Source organism: Mastigoproctus giganteus, chromosome 2, assembly GCF_048544385.1.
Source record: "Mastigoproctus giganteus isolate SK-2022 chromosome 2, ASM4854438v1, whole genome shotgun sequence".
Classification (NCBI taxonomy): Eukaryota; Metazoa; Arthropoda; class Arachnida; order Uropygi; family Thelyphonidae; genus Mastigoproctus; species Mastigoproctus giganteus.
Window position 1 is genome coordinate 87,440,582 of NC_143576.1, and position 16,203 is coordinate 87,456,784.

The following is a 16,203-nucleotide window of genomic DNA, read 5'->3' on the forward strand; positions in this document are numbered from 1 at the left end:
ACACAACTAGTGTTTCTGTCACTAGAACAGTATAAATACTTTAAGGATTACTCAAAAAAGAATCAATAACAGCAAAAAATGCACACCGTACTGAAGGCTCTTTTTTTTTTTTTTTTTTTTTTTTAACAAGGACAAAAGCCATGCCCATCTATAGAATAATGGTGTTGGGGCAGAAATTCTCAAATGTTTTTTTTATTGCAATACACACTATGAACTATTCTTACATGTACAAAACACCACATACTCTATTACAATCTGCTGAGTTAGTTGGAATATTTAATGTAATACCTGTGAACTTATCAAATTTTCATCAACATATTTCTCATACCTTTGCAACACATGAATGCGCTCACGCACGCACGCACACACGCACGCATGTGTGTGTGTGTGTGTGTGTGTGTGTGTGTGTGTGTGTGTGTGTGTGTGTGTGCGCGCACACACACACACACAGTGAGAACTGATAGCACAGACTGCCACAAATCACCAGACCTCTTCACTCATTTATTTGCTTTAAAAGTATACAATTCAGAACAAAGCATACACTTATTAAAGACACCACAGGTGACCCCTGCTTAACGCTGATAATTTGGTCTCGAAAAACAGAGCACTAAGTGAATCAGCACTAAGCGAGCGCTGTATTCCCATAATGTAACACACGTATTTGTGAGTTGCGGTCTATGCCATAGGATATTTCCTAATCAATAATAAACGGTAGCGAAAAAATGTACAAATGTCGGTCAAAATATTTAATATTAAAAATCTGTACATATAAAATATTCTCCATTACATATGTATAAATTTGATAATTGAGAGCTATTAAATGCTCAATAATTCCTATATTCTATTATATTATAAATCAACAGGGATTACCTTTATTTTAGATATAGGAAGTTTCTGTTACATATGTATATAATTATGTGGTAACTAACTACATTACGCATCAAAATTAAACTTAAAATGCCAATTAAAATCAGGAATTTATTAATCCGATGGCCCTAGGCTGTCGAGTTTTCGTAACTTTGGTCATCTTCTTAGTAAACTAAAAGGAGTTTTTACTTTAAAATCCCTGCAGCGTTACTACCCAACAATAAAGTCAACCGATTCTTTGTCGCTTTGAAGCATGGCATGTCTTTTTTTTTTTTTTTTTTTAAGGTGAGCTTTCTTCAGATCATCATATAGGCTAATCGCTTTTTCTTTAATAATATTTAACTAAATGGAATTGTGCATTGGATATTATTATCTTCAATAAAATTATTTAGAAGTCTCTCCATTTCAGTTATAATAGCCGGCCTAGTTGCTTACAGTGGAACAGCTGTCTTTCCCACTGCTAAAATTAATTCTTTATTTTTTATAATTATTCTTACAGTGGAACATGCCAGTCCTAAATTATTGCACACATCCACTTGTCGTTGAACAGAATCAATTCGCTTCAAAACATATAATTTAATTTTCAAATTCAGTATTTTTTTTACCTTAGTAGGCTTCGTACTGTATCCTGACGTTTTTCCTTTTTAATTCTTATCCACCATTATTAATCTTCAAAAATATAACTGCATTGCATTAATTATGATTCAATGTTCGAGTAGACTGTCCATTACGGACGATATCTAACACTGTACCGAGTGATGACTAGACTTCGGATAAATGATTATACCGCAAATATTACAAGCAATATACTTGATCATTTTTTAAAATGTTGATCTCAGAACTATGTAACAAGTCACGATAGTGCAATTAAATTAGTGTAGGAGAAAATTTCACTGAGCGTGGGAAAATTTTACAAGTCAGCATGGGAAACTTTGCTATCCATTTTCAAGCTATCGACTACATCAGATGAAATGTTTTCGTTAAACATGCTAAAAATTCAATCTGTACGCTGGTAAAAGAGCGTTATAGCGAGTTCTGACAGTGTTTGAGTGAGATATGGATAATATAAGAACAGCGTTATAGCAAATTAATGTAGAGCAAACTGCATTATAACGAGGGCCTGCTGTACTTTACCTTCAATTATATGTACCCTAGTCATACTTGCTGTTAATGCATCAATTATACCTTATATTTAATCAGCTTCATACAAGTAGTCCTAGAAAACTTAACTGAAATAAATGAAATGGAACAGAAAGTTCTTGTGTTTCATTTAATTTTTTTGGACCACCCTATAATTATATTTAAAATACATAAAATTCCCTGCATTATAAATTTAATAATGTATGAACATTTAAAATATTTACTATTCATTATGTATGCCAATCAGTATAAGAGTCAACAATTAAAAGTTACTGTTTTGGCACAATTAGAATAGGGCAGTAAAACAAAAATGGCAGTTTCAGCAAAAACTGGTTGCCAGCATTGTGTCTAGCACTGAGCTGTTTGGAGATGTCAGATTAGACAGAAAGAGTCACCAGAGCAAGAATTAAGAAGGAATCTTATAAGTGACATTAATTTAAAAGCAATAATCTGATTGTTTGGAAGTTTACACAAAGCATTATTTGCAAAATTTTAAAATAGCATGTATATTTTATTAATGGGTGACATCTATTTTCATTATATTGCATACAACAGCTGAATATTAAAATTGACTGCAAATTCATCCTAACCATGAAGTACTATTTTATTCATCCTTGTACTGCTAATCCCCTCAACTACTGGAAGGAGCTTAAACCTGTTAGTTACATAACAGTAGTCATAGGATGAAGATAAGTTGGATTAGTTCAGCATACTACTTAGTCAGTCAGTCTGAAGTAGAGTTTGCTGGGTTTTTCCCACCGTCAGAGAAGACACTTCAGACAATGACCTGAGAACTCAACATTATTAAACTGCAGCATGGCAAATTACGAAGCAGTGTCTGACAGCTTTTTTTTTTTTTTTTTTTATGTGAACCCCAAACACGAGAGGTATTAGAACCTATAGTACTTAGTGCTGTGCTTGGGTTGGAGATTGAGAAGACGAAAGAAGATATTTGTTGATATTGGACTTGAACTTCTGTAGATCATAATTTTCAGGAAATACGTATGAAGCAAGGTTGTTCCAGAAAACGGCAGTTGAATGAATAAATGAGGAAGATGAAAAGTTGGTTCTGTGGGTTTGAAGTTGGACAGTAAATGAATGTTGGATGGTGGTGTTCGGACTGTTTTGAAAGAGAGAGCGGGAATTATAGAAGCCAATTCAGAAGAACAGTGCCCATGGAAGTATCTGTAGAAGAGGCATGCAGCAGAAACAGTGCGTCTATGAGAAAGCGAGTGGAGAGACTCTGTTAGAGATGAATCATTAATTAACCTAACTGCCCTCTTCTGAATGGAATCAAGAAGCCTGAGAGAGGTTTTGGGAGCACTACCCCAGATGTGGGAACAATATTCCATGGCAGGGCGGATTTGCGATTTATACAGAGTGAGCAGCTATTTTGAAGAAAAGTAACACCGAGAGCGAAAGAGAAAACCAAGTTTTTTAGATGCAGAGGAAGCAATATTTGTAATGTGCTTGTGCCAAGAGAGATTAGAAGTCAGGGTAATCCCCAAAAGAGATATATCATTTTGCCTAGAAATCGGAGTGTCACTAAAGATAAGCATAGGAGCAGAAGAATCCTTTTTGTGAGATATAAGACAAGACTGAGTTTTAGAAGGGTTGAAATCAACTAAGTTGTCTTTGCCCCACTGGAGAATTACCTGAAGATCAGTATTTAAGGAATTGGTAGCAGATTTTCGAGAAGCTGAAGCTGATTGAGCAGGACAAGGTTTCTCAAAATGGAAAGTGGAATGCAATGTGCTATCATTGGCAAAACTATGGATAGGATTTCCAGTCAATGGAAGGTCATTAATATACAAGAGGAAAAGAGTGGGGGCAAGAACTGAACCTTGGGGGACATCAGCATTAGTGGAGAAGTTAGAAGACAGAGAGCCATCTACCATCACCCTCAGTGAGCGATCAGAGAGAAAACTGGATAACCAATTACTAAAAACAGTTGGCAAACCATAAGATGAAAGCTTGTTTAGAAGACCTTTATGCCAAACACGATTGAAAGCCTTTGAGATGTCAAGAGCAACTACTTGTGTTTCACTGAACCTTTCCATTGAATTAGTCCATAAATGGGTAACATAAGCCAGAATATCACCAGTGGATCGATGCTGACGGAATCAATACTGGTGATCGTTGATCAGACGGAAGGTTTCTAGGTAGTTTAAGAGTTGGCAGTTAATTGATTTCTCCATTACTTTAGAAAGAGTAGAAGTAATTGCAATGGGACGATAATTGGATGGGAGGGATTTGTCGCCCTTTTTAGGAACTGGCTGGATATGAGCAAATTTCCAAGCAGAAGGAAAAACACCTTTGGAATAAGAAAGTGAAAAAAATGTGGCAAAGAATAGGAGTAAGTTCAGGAGCACAGGTTTTAAGAACAAGTGGAGAAATACCATCGGGACCTGGAGCTTTCTTAGCATCAAGATTCATCAAAATCCTTCTGATATCCTTTTGACGGTAGACCACAGGAGGCATTGAATGGAGCATGTTGGGAATGGTGGGAGGTGTTTTACCAAAATCATTAATACATGAGCTGGAAGAAAAATGGGATGCTAGCAGGTCAACTTTATCCTTGGCTGAAGTGACAACAGAACCGTCTGGTTTGGACAGAGGTGGGAGCAGACGTGGGCAAAAGTTGCAGCCAATAGCTTTGGCAAGAGACCAGACTGCTCGGCTACCGTTAGGCCAAGTAGCAAGTTTTCTACTCTTAGCCTGTTCAAACTCAAGTTTGGACTGATTAATAACTGCTTTACAATTGTTGCGAGCTTTGGTGTAGGCAGAAAATGAAACTGAAGAATTAGAAAGAACCAATTACGATATGCAACATTCTTCTCTTGGACAGCCTTAGCACATTTATTGGAAAACCAAGGTTTAGATAAAGGACGAGATTTTAAAGTGGAGTGTGGGATAAAGGATTCCATTCCTACAAGAATAATTTCACTGACACGATCTGAGCAAACGTTGACATCAGAAGTTTCGAAACAGTAATCCGACCAAGGAAAAGAAGAAAAGATGTCTCGCAGGTCATCCCATTTTGCATTCTTGTAATGCCAAACAACACGAGGTTGGGAATAGCCATGAGATAAAGGTTCCATTGGAGAAGAGGCAATCACCAAGTTGTGATCTGAAGTGCCAAACGGACCTCTCACTTCGACCGTGTACTTAGAAGGGTTGTTTGTGAGAAAAAGATCAAGCGTATTGGCTGTATGATTAGGATTGTCCGGTATTCTTGTAGGTAAATGAACAATCTGTGCTAGGTCATTGGTAATTGCAAAAGCCTCAGCATCTCGACCAGCTGGGTCGGTGTGACTAGAAAAAAAAGCTTATTATATAACTATCTCTGGCCACAGCTGTTCAAGGTTTACAAGAACATATCCAAAAATTCCTGGACCGGCAGCCTTGAGCACGGACTGCAAATAACAGCATTCTGCCACTAGATACATTATATTACTATCTCCCAAGTCAACCTTGTGAATTTTAATGCTATAGCCATCTGTTTGCAATACTACAGTTGTTTATTCTAGTGCTTGTTAAGTACAATTGGTGGTTTCATTTATTTGTGAAATGGCAGATTGAAGGAGCAATGCCCATGCTTAAAATTATGCTTGAAATTGGAGAAGACAGCACATTAGAAATGTATGAGATGCTCAAAACAACTTTTGATGACAATGCCATGCGGAGAACACAAACATTTAAGTGGTTCTTATGATTCAAACATGGCAAAACAAAGTTGAAGGAAGACTGTGAGTGTTTGGGCCACCCATCGACAAGATCCACATTTCACCATTTTTTCATTTCACAAAAAATGAAAACATGGAGAAAGTTGTCCAAATTATCAATGAAAAGCAACGAACAACTATTTCTGATATTACTGACAAGCTAGGACTCTCTTACGGAACATGTCAATTCATTTTAACAAAGAGGTTCAACATGCAGTGGATCTCTGCAACAAGATCTTTTGCATGTTTGTACCTTGGTTGCTGACTAAGAAGCAGAAAGAGAGGTGTGTGTCTGTCTGTCAGGAAATGTTGGATGAGGTCAGAAATAATCAAAACTTCCTCTCAATGTTTATAACAGGAGACAAAAAGAAAATGACCCTGAAAAGAAACAGCAATCATCTCAGTGGAAATCCAAAACATCTCCACACCCAAAGAAAGTGAGGAAAGTCGGTCCAACACCAAAAGCATGTTGGCAGTCTTTTTCGACTGAGGGCTTGGTTCATCATGAATTAACATTACCATTAGTAGTGGCATATGATGCAAGTAAGAAAGCTTATACTGCATCAGCCTGGAGATCGTTCGTCGCAGAATCCTACACCACCTCAGCAAAGGAAAAATGTCCACCTGCCTGAACTACATGATTGACTTAGCCAATGACCCTAAAATGGAAAAGAAGCGACTCACACTGCATCTCCAACAGACCTGGCAAACCCACTGGGAAAATTCAATCAAAGGTGAAATCACCCGGAAATTCGTGCCGACAATTCAGACGGTATATCCAAAATATTCCCACTGGCTGTCTCCAGGACTCCTGGTCACATACCTACTCACCGGACACGGTGCATTCAGACACAAGTTATCAGGCTTCCGACTCAGTGACACTCCTCTCTGCCACTGTGGCCAAACAGAAACATGGGAACACCTCATGTATCACTGTCACCTGTATCACGATCTACGCTGCCGGCTCATCACTGAAATTCGATTCACACTGCAAAACCAGGAACACCTCATCCTAGAAGAAGAAGACAGCTACAAAGCACTAACAAAATTCGCTCAGGGCCTCTTCAGCAGAAGACTGACCTTCCCCCAGCCGCAACCACTGCAATGAAGAGAATGCAAGTACCCATCAAAGCTGCCCATAATCTGAAAAACAATTCGACACCACTAAGGACCACCAGAACAAATCAAACCCACAGGGATCCGACTTCATAACAGAAGGAACAAAATGAAATCGCAAATGCACATCCAAACTGACTGGACTAAATAACCTCGGATGGGATCCTAACCAATGAATGGCTACAAAATAAACTGGACTTTTGTAAACATCGGACGGGACAATAGCCTTATTGGAGATCTGACCTGGCGCCCTTGCTTGGCCCACTTTTCTTCCCTTTCCCTGGCCCGGGGGGGGGAGGGGACAGACCCTCTGTCTCCTTCCCTCCTTGCCACCCACACTTTCCCTTCTGGTGTCACCCTCCCTATCGACTCCATTCTTCTTTCTGTCTGTCGCCCCCCCAGCCTTCAGTCTCCCTCCCACTCTACCTGCACACAAGCGAATGCCCCACACATCCAAACTTAATTACAGCCAAATTAGATTCGCCCACAATTTTCGGCTTCACAATTCTAGCACAACTACCACGCGATAACCTCTCAAAATTTTTTTTTTTTTTTTTACTTAGTTATTTTTATTTTTAATTTTTATTTTATTTATTTATTTATTTTATTTATTTATTTTATTTTTTTTTTTTAGGTCCTAGCCACTGAAATCTCAGGAAACTAGGTGGCAGGACCTGCCAGAGTACTTATTTATTTTATTTATTTATTTATTTTTTTTTTTTAGGTCCTAGCCACTGAAATCTCAGGAAACTAGGTGGCAGGACCTGCCAGAGTACTTATTTTTTTTTTTTTTTTTTTTTAGGTCCTAGCCACTGAAATCTCAGGAAACTAGGTGACAGGACCTGCCAGAGTACTTATTTAAAATATTGGTGTACCTGGTCTGCCTCCACGGGGCGAAGTGTGGGCAACGTCTGGCCTCAGCAGAGGCCTGGCGGCTAAATGGCCAGAAGAACAATGGTACACAACACTACTCATGTACAATATCCATACACTTTTAAATCTCTGGCCTTTACAGCGTACTGTATCACACGACAATGTAAACTACACGGAGATAGGGGAAACCCCTGGTGCCGTTTGACCCCAAACACACTTTACACTTTACTGCATCAGCCAAAAAAATAAAACTTCCCATTCACTCCAAAACCTTGTCCAGTTCTTCCTTGCATTTATTTAATCTATCAACTTCCACAACAACAGATGAAAGTTTGTTCCAGCAATCAACCATTTGTTGGCTAAAGGCAAAAATTTCCTCATATCTATTCTGCAAATTCAACCTCAATTTGAATTTCTGTCCCCTCAAGTGCATAATCTGAGCAAGAGGAAGAATCCCATCAACACTGAGCTTGTTCAAAACATTTAAAGCCTTAAACACCTCAATCAGATCACCTTGTAGGTGCCTAGTCTCCAGTTGCTGCAATTTGCAGAACTTATGCCTTCCTTGGTATAACCACCCCTTTGTTCCTCTCACCAATCGCATCGCCCTTCTCTGTACTCATTACAGGAGCTCCACATCCTTCATAAAATGAGGCTTCCAGGCCTGTACTCAAGATGTGGCTTGACCACTGCCTTATACAAAGGGATAATCACTTCCTTATCCCTGCCAGAAAAATTCCTGTATATCATTGACAAGGCCCCATGATGTGCTCTGGCAGCCTTCCCTCACTACTCAGAAAAGTTCATATCTGAATGCACAATTACCCTCAGGTATTTTTCATTCTAAACTACCCTGAGTGTAATACTACAGAGTGTAATACTGTAATACTACAGAGTGTAATGCTACCCATATGCAGTACTTTGCATTTGCAGTACTGAGTGTAATACTGTAATACTACAGAGTGTAATGCTACCCATATGCAGTACTTTGCATTTGCAGTACTGAGTGTAATACTGTAATACTACAGAGTGTAATGCTACCCATATGCAGTACTTTGCATTTGTGAATGTTAAACTTCACTTGCAATCTCTCAGCCCATCTCCCCAACTTTTCTAGATCCTGTTGCAGTAGCATACAGGTATTACTATCATTAACAACCCTGCAAACCTTCATATCATCTGCAAACTTGAACATTAACCCTGATATATACCTTCATCAATATCATTGATAAATAGAAAACAACAATTGGCTCAACACCGAACCCAGGGGAATTCCATTAATAACATTAGTCCACGAAGAGCAGTGTCCATTGATTACCACCTGCTGTCTTCCACTCAACCATCCCTTTATCCATAGCAGCAACTTGCCCTTAATGCCATACTGCTCCAATTTGTAAAGTAGTCTTCCATGCGCAACAGTATCAAAAGCCTTCCTGAAATCCAAGTATATGATATCAAAATTATTTTTTGTATCCAGTTCCTTTGTGACCACATCATAGTATCCAATCAAATTGGTCAGACAAGACTTCCCCTTAAAAAACCATGCTGTGTCTGAATTATTACTGCTGCCTTGTCTAGATGATCCTACAATGCTTCTTTAACCAGTGACTCCATTACTTCCCCAAAACAGAAAAGAAAATAACAGGTCTGTAATTACTCATGTCACCCTTTGAGCGCCCACTTTGTGAATTGGGGACACATTTGCACATCTCCAGTCCATGGGGACATCCCCTGAATCCAAGGATGTCCTTATCATTATGAAGTAAGTTTGCTTACTTTCTTTGCTACCTCCTCTAATCCTCAAACCTCCTCAAACTCTTATCACGGAGCTGATTGATTTTAATTCTGCTTTCATCGCAGTTAAAACAAAATCATTTAGCTCCGTCCTTGTTAGAGTTTGATAAACTTCTGGCATCCCCTTCCCCACAGAATTCCTGAGGCATGAATATTAACATCTACCTGAGAAGGATCATCAACAGTCAAACCATCGATATCAAGTGGACCAATCCAATTCATCCCCTTCCTTCTAGAGTTTACATAAGTAAAGAAATCTTTGCTGTTTTCTTTACATCCTTTGCCAAAGATTTCTCGTAATCTACCTTTGCTTGCCTAACTTCCTTTGTGACTTGATTACGGACTAGCTTATATCTACCATAGGTGTCGCCTGATAATTTATATGAATTCCATGCATTTTTCTTCTCTGCCTCCAGTCTCATTAGTTCATCTGACATTCATTTAAGCCTAAACCTTGAATCTTACATTCATTTAGGCCTTGAACAATATTACTTAGTTGGTATGAAACCTTGAACAATATTACTTAGTTGGTATGAAACCTTGAACAATATTACTTAGTTGGTATGAAACCTTGAACAATATTACTTAGTTGGTATTAAAAGCCTAGTATCTTCCAAGATTAATTCTTTGAATGCTTCCCATTTAGAATTTGTTGTTGGTAACATCATCAGTTGGTCTCATTGTATAGAATTTAAAAACTTTCTAAGACCACTGTAGTCACTTTTGCAAAACCAAAAACCCTTTGCTTTAGCCTCCTGATGATAGTTACATCTTTTAAGTAAATCCTACATCATTACACCCTGATCACTGCCACGAAGTGGTTCCTTTATCTGCAGATTCTTAATGCATGTATAATCACTGCTGATAATCAGATAACAGTATTACTTCCTCTAGTTGTCTCTTGAACAAGCTACTGTAGAAAACAATATCCACCCTTGATGTCTTGACCAATACTTCAAATTCATCAAATTTATTTACTATACTCCTAGAATTGGTGTACTTACAAGTATACATGCACCTGTTCTTATTCTGTTCTTAGTAAGAACTAAAAGTAAGACCAAGTATAACTATAATACATGCTTCACTGCATTACAGGAAGGCCTCGCATAATGCGAGTTCGATTAACGCGAATTTCAGTTAACGCTATTTGAAAAATTATACCATTTTTCACTTTACATGATGCAAATTTCCAGTTAACGCGATCTTTTTTTTTTATGGGATAGTTGAAAAAGATTTGAATTGCGCGTTACGCTTACCGCGAGTAGTACGGTTAATAAACAAACATTTGCCTGCTGCCCGCCTCGGTGTGTTCCATCGGAAGAAGACGTGTTACTTGTTTGTCTCCTGCTAATAAAGTCAATGCACACTTGCAAAAAAATTAAAATTTTTAAATGAGCCAGATGAAAATGTTACCGCGAAGGAGATAACGGTAAAAGAATTAGATGAAATCTTTCATATCGCATAAAACCTCAAATAAAAGGTTTGAGGTTCTCTGCGATATTTATTTCACCAGGGCCCAGAGAAGATTGTTGTCGGCTATCGGAAATTGACTGATGAAAAGAGAAAGTCAACACTGTTCAAATATTTCCGCAACAGTCATTTCTTCATTGTGTATTTTATGTCAGAGGTTCCCAAAGTTTCTCGGTTCACGATGCTTTTAATGTCTCAGTAATTTTTTCAAGGCGCACCCAGACCAAAAGAAATACCTAACAGTTCCGTTTAGTAGTTAGGTCCAAACAACTTAATAAGAAATGCTGAAACTATGAACTACCTTGAGCTAGTATTTCGCGTGGTGTCTGACAGAGTCGGGCATCGCTGTTTCCCTCGAAAATTTAAAATATTCCGCAGCACACAGTTTGGGAACTGCTGTTTTATGCAATAAACATTTAATTCCATAATTATTTTCATTATCTTTTACATTGTATACAGTTAAAAAGTTATTTAAAAGGTATTTTTAAAATTCTTTATGGACATTCCAGGTCAAGGACCAATTATAATTTTTCCTATTGATTATTATATTCGATTAACGCATTTCCGTTTTGCGTGATGCGCCCGCGGGACAAATTAATCGCGTTAATCGAGGACCTCCTGTATATATGCTGTCTTGAGAAAGTTTTGTTTCCTCCAAAGGCTGAAATGAGGTTTTTAATGAATAACAGATTTGGCTTTTTTGTGATATCATTCAATTAAATATTATTATTATTAGCCATATTGTGCAAGGAAGCCTGAGGCTTATGCTGCACTAGCCAAAAAAAAAAAAATTTCTTGATTACTCAGAGAGAGAGAGAGAGAGAGAGAGAGAGAGAGAGAGAGAGAGAGAAGTAGAAGGGAATCACCAAGGAAGAGAAGAATAATGATATCCAGCTCAGGACCCTGGGTGTGCCAAGCCCATTCTCACCAGATGTGAGCCCATGGGTCATTATGTTCAACTCATGTATAACGTTTCTGAAGTGAGCACAAGCTTATCACTGGAGGGAACAAAGCTTCCCCAAGACAGAAATTTATAATGCGGTGAAGAGTTTATCAAATTCTTTTAATACCTGCATCTAAATATAGTCTTGTTTCTTTACATAATTGTTGCAATGGGCTAACAGAGCCCAGTACTAGGAGTTTAATATTAATGTGACTTTCATTACATTTCCAATTGGTAATTTTTTTCCCAAACACTGTTTATTTCCAGTTATTCACCATTTCAACACAAATTGCTAACAGAGGGGGGTACCCTGCTACTTGATGAGGGTCAAGTAAATCCCAAAACAGCTGCATATGAGTTTTTAATGAATAATGGGGTTGAAATTTACTTTATGGTGCTTGCCCATGGATCTTTGTGACAAGGAGTGAAGAGCTGGCCTAGGTCTGCCCACTGGTTTGCAGTGATTGGGCAATCTATTCCTGATTTAAATCAGCTGCAAAGGGGAAAATCATTTTCTTGATTTTAAAACAACACCAAAAGAGGGTAAATCTTTCCTGATTTTATACCAAAACCAAAACGGGGAAATTGTTTTAAAGGTCCCCCCACCCTTTGGTGCTGGTTTAAAATTGAGAAATGAAGTTATGCGCAGGAATATATCGTCCAATCACTACAAACCAGTGGCAGGGCTAGACCAGCTCTTCACTTCTTTTTGCAAAGCTCCATGGGTAAGCACCATAAAGTAAATTTCAACTGAATAATGGATTTCAAATGAATAATTTGAGATGTTGGGTCCATTTTTGTTTTCTGTATTCATAAATGATATTGATGATGGTATATCAAGCTTAATGTCAAAGTTTGCAGACAATACAAAGGTAGGCAGGGTTGTCAAGGACACTACTGACACTATGCTGCTGCAACAGGATCTGGAAAGGTTGAGCAGATGGGCTGAGAGGTAGCAAATGAAGTTTAACATTGACAAATGTAAAGTACTACACATGGGAAACAGCAACCCCAGAGCAACGTATCAACTCTGTGGTACTACACTGACAGTGGTAGAGAATGAAAGGGACCTGGGGGGTGGTTGTGCAGGCAGATATGAAGTTCTCTGAGCAGTGCAGACGGGCTGCAAGAGTAGCTCATGGTGTATTGTCAATGATATATAGGAATTTTTCTAGCAGGGATAAGGAGGTGATTATTCCCTTGTATAAGGCAATGGTCAGGCCACACCTAGAGGGTGTGGCCTGACCATACAGGTCTGGAGGCCTCATTTCAAGAAGGATGTAGAGCTGCTGGAACGAGTACAGAGAAGGGCAACAAGATTAGTGAATGGAACAAAGGGGTGCTCTTACGAAGAAAGGCTTAAGTTTTGCAAATTACAGTGTCTGGAGACTAGGCACCAGCGAGGTGATCTGATAGAGGTGTAGAAAGCCTTGAATGGTTTGAGCATGCTCAATGCTGATGGGATTCTTCCTCTCGCTCAGAATAATCACCTGAGAGGGCATAAATTCAAATTGAGAAAAGACAGATGTAGGATAGACGTGCGGAAATTTGCCTTTAGCCAGCGGGTGGTTGGTTGGTTGGTGGAACAGACTTCCATCCCTTGTCGTGAAGTTGATAGCCTAAATAAGTTTAAGGCTCAGCTGGACAGGTATTTTGAACGAACAGAGGGGTGAAGTGGAAGTGGTTTTTTTTTTTTTTTTTTTGGCTGATGCTGCATGAGCTTGCTGTCTTACATCAAATGCCTCTAATAATGCTAATGCTAATGTTATTCAATTAAAAACAACAGTAGTAATTTTAGGTTGACTTATGAATAATGATGCTGTTTCCAAGACAGTTACTGTTGCTGGAGGGAACAAAGCCTCCCCAAAGACAGCAAGGCAGAAATATATAACATAAGACTGTTTGTTTTCAAATTATTTCAATACCCTGCATTGAAATATAACCCCATTTCTGTACTCCATTTTTATGTTACTAGAAGTGCACAGCACTATGATATCATAAGTTCATATTCTTTATAGTTGTTTACTTAATAATGGCATTATCTTTTAGAGAGTATACACCATTAACAAAAAAATTCAGCATGCACATATTTCTGAATTTATTAATACTTATTAGCATTAGCATTAGTAGAGGCATTTGATGCAAGAAAGCAAGCTTATGCAGCATCAGCCAAAAAAAAAAAAAAAAAAAAACCCACTTCCACTTCACCCCTCTGTTCGTTCAAAACACCTGTCCAGCTGAGCCTTACACTTATTTAGACTATCAACCTCCACCACAAGGGATGGAAGTCTGTTCCACCAACCAACCACCCGCTGGCTAAAGGCAAATTTCCGCACGTCTATCCTACATCTGTCTTTCCTCAATTTGAATTTATGCCCTCTCAGGTGATTTTTCTGAGCTAGAAGAAGAATCCCATCAGCATTGAGCATGCTTAAACCATTCAAGGCTTTATACACCTCTATCAGATCACCTCGCTGGTGCCTAGTCTCCAGACACTGTAATTTGCAAAACTTAAGACTTTCTTCGTAAGAGCACCCCTTTGTTCCATTCACTAATCTTGTTGCCCGTCTCTGTACTCATTCCAGCAGCTCTACATCCTTCTTGAAATGAGGCCTCCAGACCTGTATACAGTACTCTAGGTGTGGCCTGACCATTGCCTTATACAATGGAATAATCACCTCCTTATCCCTGCTGGAAAAATTCCTGTATATCATTGACAATACTCCATGAGCTACTCTTGCAGCCCGTCTGCACTGCTCAGAGAACTTCATATCTGCCTGCACAACCACCCCCAAGTCCCTTTCATTCTCTACCACTGTCAGTGTAGTACCACAGATACGTTACGTTGCTCTGGTTCGTTGATACGTTGCTCTGGGGTTGCTGTTTCCCATGTGTAGTACTTTACATTTGTCAATGTTAAACTTCATTTGCCACCTCTCAGCCCATCTGCTCAACCTTTCCAGATCCTGTTGCAGCAGCATAGTGTCAGTAGTGTCCTTGACAACCCTGCCAACCTTTGTATCGTCTGCAAACTTGGACATTAAGCTTGATATACCATCATCAATATCATTTATAAATACAGAAAACAATAATGGACCCAACACTGAGCCCTGAGGGACTCCAATAATAACATTAGTCCACAATGAGCAGTGTCCATTGATTACCACTCTCTGTCTTCTCCCCCTCAACCACCCCTTTATCCATAGCAGCAATTTGCCTCCAATGTCACACTGTTCCAATTTGTGTAGCAGTCTTCCATGTGCAACAGTATCAAAAGCCTTTCTAAGATCCAAGTATATAATATCAAAGTTATTCCCTGCATCCAGTTCTTTTGTGACTGCATCATAGTATCCAATCAAGTTGGTCAGGCAAGACTTCCCCTTAACAAAACCATGCTGTGTCTGAGCTATAACTGAAGTCTTGTCTAAATGATCCTGCAGTGCTTCTTTAACCAGTGCCTCCATTAATTTTCCTGGAACAGAAGTTAAGCTCACAGGTCTATAATTACTTGTGTCAGCCTTTGATCCTCCTTTGTGAATTGGGGTCACATTTGCACATTTCCAGTGTATGGGTACCACCCCTGAGTCCAAGGAAGCTCTCATAATTATGGCTCAGGGTTTGCTTACTTCCTTTGCTGCCTCCTTTAATATAACTGGATAGATCCCATCCACCCCGGGTGCCTTTCTTGTGTTTATCTTCAACAGTTTCTCCTCCACTTTACTCCCAGTTATTTCAAGATTCTGTAGCTTACTGCTAGAGTTGAATACACCTCTGACATTCCCCTTGCTGAATAACTCCTCATGTGTGAATGTCAATGCAAAATATTCATTTAGTTTGTTAGCTACCTGAGCAGGATCATCAACAGTTGACCCATCAATATCAAGTGGACCAATCTGATTCATCCCCTTCCTTCTAGAGTTTACATAAGTAAAGAACTCTTTGCTGTTTTTCTTTGCATCCCTTGCCAAGGATTTCTCGTAATCTGCCTTCGCCTGCCTAACCTCCTTTGTAACTTGGTTGCATATCAACTTGTATCTATCATAGGCTTCTGTGTCATGTGTTAATTTGTAAGTATCCCATGCATTTTTCTTCTCTGCCATATGCCTCATTAGTTCATCTGACAATCATTTTGGCCTAAACCTTGAACAATATTTCTTAGTTGGTATGTAAAGCCTAGTAGCTTCCCATTTTGAATTTGCTGTTGGTAACATCATCAGTTGGTCCCACTGTATAGAATTTAAATACTGTCTCAGTCCATCGTAGTCGCCTTTACGG

At 38.9% G+C, this 16,203-nt stretch overlaps 1 protein-coding gene across 2 annotated transcripts in view; it reads right to left on the reverse strand.

The window, feature by feature from the left end:
• Positions 1 to 16,203, reverse strand: part of Pmvk (Phosphomevalonate kinase) — a 105,585-nt gene that overhangs the window by 46,269 nt on the left and 43,113 nt on the right. The gene's annotated exons all lie outside the window — the stretch shown is intronic.